The sequence below is a fragment of the Rana temporaria genome, chromosome 1, assembly GCF_905171775.1.
Source record: "Rana temporaria chromosome 1, aRanTem1.1, whole genome shotgun sequence".
Lineage (NCBI taxonomy): Eukaryota > Metazoa > Chordata > Amphibia > Anura > Ranidae > Rana > Rana temporaria.
This window is the reverse complement of record NC_053489.1, coordinates 442,647,175-442,657,317: the sequence shown is the minus strand read 5'-3', so window position 1 is coordinate 442,657,317 and position 10,143 is coordinate 442,647,175.

Genomic DNA, 10,143 nt, shown 5'->3' with positions numbered 1-10,143 from the left:
AGGGAGAATGTTCTGGAAGAGAGGCAGGGTTGGGAGCTGGAGTGACAGGGAGCTCATGTGAGGAGCCCTGACCAATCCCCAACTGGAATTGGCAGTGGCAGGCCTCCTACTTAAGCTCAGGTCCAGCCCACTGGAAGGGAGTTGTCGGCTGGGAGATGTGAAGAATTGAGTGCTAGATCACAGCAGGAGGGCAATCCCCATCTGGGGGGGTGCGCCCCTCAGTGGAGGAGCCCGGGCGAGCTGGGAGGGAGTCTTGTCCTTACACGGTCATGGAAGAGGTGTCCTAGAACAGAGGGGCTGCAGAAGTGATTGGAAAGCATGTCCAGTTAAGTTCTTCTTAATGGACTCAGGGCAGGAGAAGGTTGGAGAGTGTGACACAGTGGATATCTGGAAGAGACATGCTAGGGGAGCTGGGTGCAAGGCCAGAGGAGAGACTAAGGGGTTTTGTGTCAAATCGATGTGGCCTGCGGGCACAGGATTTGCAAGTCGGGCTAGCTGGGATCGGTAGTCCACCAACTAATACAAGCTTCTAATCAACTAGGCCGCAAGAAGGGGTACTGCAATTCTCTGGCTTACTAACAGTTCAGCAAGTCAGCAAGCATATAGGACTATTCAGAGTAATCCTTTATGTACAGTGAAGACGATGAGGCGGAAAGACTTAGGCCTCGTACACACGGACGGACAGTCCGCTGAAAACGGTCCGCCGGACCGTTTTCAGCGGACATGTCCGCCCGGAGATTTCTGTCTGATGGTTGTACACACCATCAGACAGAAATCCACGCGTAAACAATACGCGGGGACGTGGCCGCGCCGTCGCAGCGGCGATGACGCGGCGATGTGGGCGGCCCTGGAAGTTCAAAGCTTCCACGCATGCGTCGAATCAGTACGACGCATGCGAGGGAATGGCGGTCGGTCGGACGTGTCTGGTGAGTCTGTACAGACGACCAAACATGTCCGACGGACAGGTCTCCATCGGACAGATTTGTTAGCAGGCTAAGAAATTTTTGTCCGCTGGAAACTGTCCGATCCGCCGGACAATTGTCCGCTCGGGCCTACACACGACCGGATCTGTCCGCTGAAACTGGTTCGTCGGACCAGTTTCAGCAAATCGATCCGGTCGTGTGTACGGGGCCTAATAGTTCACAGTGAAGTTTTGTGCAGCTGTTAAGCCTCTGGACATCCTTCGGTTTCAGATAGGTTCTCTCCATTTAGTGTTGACCTCTGTAAGAGGTAGATTTCAGGGTCCACAGTCATCAATGATGCATGTCTTCATGTGCCTTTTTTTCCAGGCTCATCAAGGATTTTGCAAATCGCAGTGCAAGGTCTTTATTTTTTATTTTATGACTCTGTTCTTTGGGCTGGCCACAGCTCTGAGGGTTTATAAAGCTCCCAGCCCAGTACTGGACTTGCTGAAAACGCAGGTGTTCCAATCTTCATTTACTTCAATAATCTTTGTTCAGAAAGCAGTCTGTTCCAGTTTTTCCTTTGATACATTCCTGTAAGGCCGGGTACTCACGAGCAAACATGTACGGTGAAACCGGTCCGTCGGACCGTTTTCACCGTACATGCCTGCCAGAGGGCTTCTGTACGATGGTTGTACTAACCATCGTACAGAAGTCCGCGCGTAAACACTACGTGGGGCGTGTCCTCATCGTCGCCGCGACGATGACGCGGCGATGAGGCGGCGACGTGGGCGGGCCTGCCATTTAAAGGCTTCCACGCATGCGTCGAAGTCATTCGACGCATGCGAGGGACGGCGGGCGCTCGGACATGTACGGTAGGTCTGTACTGACGACCGTACATGTCCGAGCGGGCAGGATTCCAGCGGACAGTTTTAAAACACGTCCAGGAATATTTGCCCGCTGGGAAAAGGCCCGGCGGGCAAATGTTTGCTGGAATTCGGCCCGCTCGCGCCTACACACGACCGTACATGTATGCTGAAACTGGCCCGCGGACCAGTTTCAGCATACATGTTTGGTCGTGTGTACGGGGCCTAAGAGGAAATTGTATCTAGGTCAAGGCACGTTTCCTACGTGCAGTCCTACTCCATGTCTTTGGTAGAGGATCATTTTCTCTGTCGAGAACATGAAATTCCAGGCATTGGATTGCAAGAGGGCTCTGTTCCTGATTTGGAGAAGAGATGGGCAAGATAACCACTGATACCAGCTTCTTCAGCTGGTTTGAAGGTGGCTATAGTTCAGTGGACTTGGTCTCCACATGGGAAAATACTGCCCATCGATATCTTGGTGTGTTGCCCAGTACGCCTTGCTCTGGAGGTTGGGATAAACCAGTTGTAGGTGTAATCCGGTAATGCCTCTGCAGGCATATATATCAACCATCAGGAGTCATGCGGCTCAGGAAGGTGAACCACATTCTGCCTGAGACAGTACAACAAGTGCTGTTTCTATCACTAGTACATACTCCAGGTATAGAACAATGACAGGGGGAACTCTGCAGGTTGATTAACTAGATTCCAAGTTCCACAACAAGGGGGAAAAGGTTGTGTCTGGATGAAAGTCCCACCGGCAATAGGGGCAGATGCACTGGTAACACCTTAGGGACCAGTTCTCCCTTATTTGATACTTTCCCTCTGTTTCGACTTCTCCCACGTCTTGGGCAAAGAATCCGTGAGGTGATAACACTGATAATAATGTTGGCCGAATTAGCCTAGGAGGGCTTGGTACACTGACATAGCGAGCCTTGCGGGGGTTGCACCTTGAACATTCCCAGTCCAGTGGGACCTAATGGTCTTGAGTCCTGTATCTCCACTCTGTCGAGCCCTGGAAGCTAGTTTCAGGGAACCTCGTAACAGGACTTGGAAATATTTATTTCTTGAGGGTAGCCAGGAAGTGGCACCCACAGGAATATGAGTGGGAAATGTTCTCATCTTTCTCCAATCAGTAGGGGAAAGGAGATTGACCTTAAGTACCATTAAGGGTTTGACTAAATGCCTATCCATTTTTTCCAGAGGCCATTCTTTCTCACTCCTGGATTCATACTTCATACAGCATGTAGCGTAGATGGTCCCACATGTCAGGCCACACTTGTGTCCTTGGCACTGGGATTCGCTCTTGGTTGTCTTTGCAGAGGCCATTCCTTTGAATTGGGAGACTGCTAGTCCCTTATCTCAGAAGATGGCTTTCTTGGTTGCTATCACTTTACTAAGTGGAGTGTCAGGGCTGGCGGCTCTTTTATGCAAGGAGCCGTTCTTGGTTGCACATCGTAAGGTGATGTTGCATCCTAATCCATCTCTATTGCCTAGAGTGGGTTCTAGTTTTCACTTGAAATCAGGACAGTGTTTTGCTTTTTATATTTTTATTTTATTCCACAGTCGGCAGGAGAAAGATTGATACTAGGGTTGTCCCGATACCACTTTTTTAGGACCGAGTACAAGTACCGATACTTTTTTTCAAGTAGTCGCCGATACCGAATACCGATACTTTTTTTAAATGTCATGTGACCATTTTCAAACCACAATACAGACTAAGGATATTTTCTTTAGAATCATGAAGAACTGGTACATCATGGTGTGGGGCTGTTTTTTAGCATACGGTACTGGAAAACTACATGTCATTGAAGGAGTGATCACTGCCAGTGCCACCTTTCAGTGCAGCTCATCGGTGCCAGTGCCCAAAAGTGCAGCTAGCCAGTGCCACCTATCAGTGCAGATCAGTGCCCATTAGTGCATCAGTGCAGGGAGGCAGCTTATTAGTGCATCTCATCAGTGCCACCCAATCAATGCCAGTGCCACCTATCAGTGCCATCCATTTATGAGTGCCATTCAATCAATGCCAGTGCCACCTATCAGTGCCATCCAATGGCACTGATAGGTGGCACTGGCATTGATTGGATGGCACTCATAAATGGATGGCACTGATAGGTGGCACTGGCATTGATTGGATGGCACTCATAAATGTGGCACTGATGAGATGCACTAATAAGCTGCCTCCCTGCACTGATAAAGCACCCCCCCCCAAAAAAAAAGTTAACCACTTCAGGTTCGTTGCAGCCAGTACTGTACCCACACTTCTTCTGCACAATTAAACATTATCTCATCTGTATGACAGTGACTTCCCCAGCGCTCATGGCTTACTTGCTTTTTACTGTACTTTTCCTGTCGATCGTGCGGTGCGGTCCTTTCGCAAGGCAATGGAGACTCCTAGGACGCCGGGGACGGCCTCTGGATGACGTCACGCACGCCGCCGGGGGACGTCAAGCTCCGCCTACAGTCAGTGTCTGTGTTCAGTACAGTACTGAAGGGGAGGAGCACGCTCAGCCTCGGCGCACTGGCACCGCCCGCGCTACAAGAGGCTGTGTTGTTGTGGATAGCCGCAGCTCTGCTGTGAATCATAGCAGCGGCTCGCGGCCGCTACTCGCGGCCCGTGATTAAATGTTCACTGCGTCAATTGGGCCTATATCATAATGCAGGCTGCAGCTGCCTGGACGTGTGGATTTATTATATAGCGGTCGTCGGCCGGCCGCCGGGCCCTGGTGAGAGAATTAAGTTTGGGCCTATATTATGATGGGGGCCTGGAGCTGCAGCTCAATCAGCCCCACGGTTAATCCGGCCCTGCCTCTATGCACCGCTCGATGTCAAAAAAAAAAAAAAAAAAAAAGTATTCTATTTTGGTATCGGGAGTATTTGAGCGAGTACGAGTACTAGCGCAAATACTTGGTATCGGTCCCGATACCGATACTGGTATCGGTATCTGGACAACCCTAATTGATACCTACTATAGAAGTAGTTCAGACACTCACTGTCTTCTTGAGTTGTTGGCACAGGTCAGGAATCCTGATTTGTGCAGCCAGAAGAGCCCATGAAGGGCAGGCGGTATCCATGTTGAATGTTTAGCTGTGGATCTGCCAGTTTATCAATGATGCGGAAGACTGATGTTCTGTTTGTATTGCGAGAAGGTCCCAAGACAGGACAGGCAGCTTCTAAGTCAACTATTTCTCAATGGATCCGCCAGATGATTGTTCAGGCGTATGGTTTAAGGGGCAAAGTTTCTCCTTTCCCAGTAAGAGCACAGTCTACTAGAAGAGTGAGTGCTTCATGGGCACTCCATCATCAAGCATCGATGGCTCAGATTTGGAAGGCTGCTACCTGGTATTCGGTGCATACATTCACTATCAGGTGAATGTTAGGTCTCAGAAGGATATTGCATTTGGACGCAGTGTACTGCAGGCAACAATATTGATCCTGTTGGTCTGGTAAAGTTTTTTTCTTTGGTCATAATGGGTTCCCTCCACTCAAAAAGGACTGCTTGGGGACATTCCAGTTAGTTATTATGGCTGCTCTGTGTCCCGTGATGTACAATACAGAAATTAGGATTTTTATAACAGCTTACCTGTAAAATCCTTTTCTTGGAGTACATCACAGGACACAGAGGTCCTGCCCCTCTTATCTGGGAAGTCTACTGCTTGCTACAAAACTGAAGTACAGCCTGTGTGGGAGGGGTTATATAGGGGAGGACTCAGGGGCGTACCTAGAGCATTTGGCACCCGGGGCGGATCCTATATCTGGCACCCCCACGGTAAAATGTAAAAACACCCCACTGCGTCCCCTGCATTCTTTAATATCTCTTTGTAACTACTGTGTACCCCTCTCCACATATCCCTTTACATTACACGGCACCCTGCACCTCTGGACCCCTTTACATTACACAGCACCCTGCACCTCTGGACCCCTTTACATTACACAGCACCCTGCATCTCTGGACCCCTTTACATTACACGGCACCCTCATAGTTGCCAACATTTGAAAAAAAATTCCAGGGACACTTTGCAGCACAGCTATTAATTAATTACCACACTCACTTCCCCGAAGCTCCACCCACTCCGCAGTATGTACAGGAGAGGAGGAGTGCAGAGGGTATGATGGGGGGAGTGTGTACAGGAGAGGAGGAGGAGTGCAGAGGGTATGATGGGGGCAGTGTGTACAGGAGAGGAGGAGGAGTGCAGAGGGTATGATGGGGGCAGTGTGTACAGGAGAGGAGGAGGAGTGCAGAGGGTATGATGGGGGCAGTGTGTACAGAAGAGGAGGAGGAGGAGTGCAGAGGGTATGATGGGGGCAGTGTGTACAGGAGAGGAGGAGGAGTGCAGAGGGTATGATGGGGGCAGTGTGTACAGGAGAGGAGGAGGAGTGCAAAGGGTATGATGGGGGCAGTGTGTACAGGAGAGGAGGAGGAGTGCAGAGGGTATGATGGGGGCAGTGTGTACAGGAGAGGAGGAGGAGTGCAGAGGGTATGATGGGGGCAGTGTGTACAGGAGAGGAGGAGGAGTGCAGAGGGTATGATGGGGGCAGTGTGTACAGAAGAGGAGGAGGAGGAGTGCAGAGGGTATGATGGGGGCAGTGTGTACAGAAGAGGAGGAGGAGGAGTGCAGAGGGTATGATGGGGGCAGTGTGTACAGAAGAGGAGGAGGAGGAGTGCAGAGGGTATGATGGGGGCAGTGTGTACAGAAGAGGAGGAGGAGGAGTGCAGAGGGTATGATGGGGGCAGTGTGTACAGGAGAGGAGGAGGAGTGCAGAGGGTATGATGGGGGCAGTGTGTACAGGAGAGGAGGAGGAGTGCAGAGGGTATGATGGGGGCAGTGTGTACAGGAGAGGAGGAGGAGTGCAGAGGGTATGATGGGGGCAGTGTGTACAGGAGAGGAGGAGGAGTGCAGAGGGTATGATGGGGGCAGTGTGTACAGGAGAGGAGGAGGAGTGCAGAGGGTATGATGGGGGCAGTGTGTACAGGAGAGGCGGAGGAGTGCAGAGGGTATGATGGGGGCAGTGTGTACAGGAGAGGAGGAGTGCAGAGGGTATGATGGGGACAGTATGTACAGGAGAGGAGGAGGAGTGCAGAGGGTATGATGGGGGCAGTGTGTACAGGAGAGGCGGAGGAGTGCAGAGGGTATGATGGGGGCAGTGTGTACAGGAGAGGAGGAGGAGTGCAGAGGGTATGATGGGGGCTGTGTGTACAGGAGAGGAGGAGTGCAGAGGGTATGATGGGGGCAGTGTGTACAGGAGAGGAGGAGTGCAGAGGGTATGATGGGGCAGTATGTACAGGAGAGGAGGAGTGCAGAGGGTATGATGGGGGCAGTGTGTACAGGAGAGGAGGAGGAGTGCAGAGGGTATGATGGGGGCAGTGTGTACAGGAGAGGAGGAGTGCAGAGGGTATGATGGGGCAGTGTGTACAGGAGAGGAGGAGGAGTGCAGAGGGTATGATGGGGGCAGTATGTACAGGAGAGGAGGAGGAGTGCAGAGGGTATGCTGGGGCAGTATGTACAGGAGAGGAGGAGGAGTGCAGAGGGTATGCTGGGGCAGTATGTACAGGAGAGGAGGAGGAGTGCAGAGGGTATGATGGGCACAGTTAGTACGGGAGAGGAGTTTGGAGGGTATGGCGGTGGCAGTATGGAGAGGGATTTCTTGTGGTGTCTATGGGGTAATCAGGAAGTGATGTTGGGAAGATAAGGGAAGGTAAGTGACCATGGAATGATGTCCCTCAGCGGGGGGGGGGGGGTATTTTGCTCGGAGTGATGTCTGTATGATGTGATCTGGGGGTGATGCAAGCTGGGGGCAGTATGTACAGGAGAGGGGGACTGAGAAGTGGTCAGATAGCGATGTATATAATAAAAAAAAACTCATCCACTAAAAACATTTAAAACAATGAATCATACAACAGTACTAGATGTAAGTACAGATCTATGTAATCCAGTTTATAGCACTCTGCATACAATCCAATTGCTCAGACTAGATAATGTGGGGTCATTTATAGCCATTCATGTAACCTGTGTGTATGTGGTGAGTTCACACTTCTGATTGCACAGACTCAGAACCTGTATACATGTACAATCAGAGGTGTGAACTCACCACATACACACACAGGTTACATGAATGGCTATAAATGACCCCACATTATCTAGTCTGAGCAATTGGATTGGATGATGTTTGCACAGACTGTTCATGCTTAGAAGTGATCTGTCAAAATGTGTTTGGGCTGCAGACCTCACCCTGCCCCCCTCGCCCACACTCCCTCCCCTCCCCCACACTCAAACTCACTATCTCCCCCGATTCTTCTCCTAAGAAAAAATCTCCTTGAAAGTTTGTACTACTACTACTATCCACCCTAGGAAACTTCCCACAGAAAAGTTCAGCTCACTCACCTCCTCCCTTCCTCTGGCCAGCCGACAGGAGCTACAGTGAGCTCCGCCTCCAAGGTCTCACAGCACACCGCACTGCTGATTGGAGGGGGAGGCTGAGTCACAGATAACAAGAACCCCGCACAGCACGAGACTGGAGGGAGGGGAGGGGACAGAAAGGAGCTTTGCATCCCAAACACACAGCGCAGGCTCAGGTCCCTGCTGAGACCCAAAAGCCGCACCTGCCTTCCCCACTAGCCGGGACAAGTCCCGGCAGGCTAAATTAGCTGGGACTAGGTCCCAAATAACGGGACTGTCCCTTTAAAAACGGGACAGTTGGCAAGTATGCACCCTGCACCTCTGGACCCCTTTACATTACACAGCACCCTGCACCTCTGGACCCCTTTACATTACACAGCACCCTGCACCTCTGGACCCCTTTACATTACACAGCACCCTGCACCTCTGGGCCCCTTTACATTACACAGCACCCTGCATCTCTGGACCCCTTTACATTACACAGCACCATGCATCTCTGGACCCCTTTACATTACACAGCACCATGCACCTCTGGACCCCTTTACATTACACAGCACCCTGCACCTCTGGGCCCCTTTACATTACACAGCACCCTGCATCTCTGGACCCCTTTACATTACACAGCACCATGCACCTCTGGGCCCCTTTACATTACACAGCACCCTGCATCTCTGGACCCCTTTACATTACACAGCACCCTGCATCTCTGGACCCCTTTACATTACACAGCACCATGCACCTCTGGGCCCCTTTACATTACACAGCACCCTGCATCTCTGGGCCCCTTTACATTACACATCACCCTGCATCTCTGGACCCCTTTACATTACACAGCACCTCTATATCCCTTTACATTAGACTGCACCTCTGGACAGTGCAAACCCCTCCCTACAATACAGACCCACCACTACAGTGCAGACCTCCCTACAATACAGAACACCCCCCCCCCCCACACAATACGGACCCACCCCTACAGATCAGACCCCCCCCTACAATACAGAACCCCCCCACAATACAGAACCCCCCCTCATATACAGAACCCCCCCATACAGATACCACTCCCCTCCCCCTCATATACAGAACCCCCCATACAGATACCACCCCCTACAATACAGAACACCCCCCTACAATACAGAACACCCCCCTACAATACAGAAGCCCCCATACAGATACCACCACCTACAATACAGAACACCCCCCTACAATACAGAACCCCCCCAAATACAAAACCCCCCTATACAGATACCACCCCCATACAATACAGAACCCCCCTACAGTTCAGACCCCCCTACAATACAGAACACCCCCTCTACAATACAGAACCCCCCCATACAGATCCCACCCCCTACAATACAGACCCCCCCTCCCTCATATACATAACCCCCCTATACAGAACACCCCCCACAATACAGAACCCCCCTCCTATACAGAACACCCCCCCTCATATACAGAACACCCCCCACAATACAGAACCCCCCTCCTATACAGAACACCCCCCCTCATATACAGAACACCCCCCACAATACAGAACCCCCCCTCATATACAGAACCCCCCCTTACAATAGTGCAGAGTGACACCCCCCCTTGCCTTCAGACCCGTAATGCTGCTGATGTAAAGTGATGATCAGCGTGCCGCGTGTTAGAGCACTTGTACGGAGGAGGGGGAGGCGGCCGCAGCTTCACGCTGCTTGGGTCGGCTGTGTGACTGTCAGACAGTCACAGCCGATAGTATCAGAGCCGCGGCGCTGCGCTGCCACGGAGAAGGGGGATCATTGCGGCCGGGTCCCGGGCGGCGGGTACGACTCGGGTACGGCTCGCACGGCACCCCCCCCCCCCCCTCCTGAATAGCCAGGCTGTGTGTTACCTAGTCTGCCGTCAATCATGCTGTCACCGCGCCATGCCTCAGTCACGGAGGGGGGGGGGGGGGGGGGCGTCGGCCTGACACCCCCCCAGTGTGTGGCACCCGGTGCGGCCCGCCCC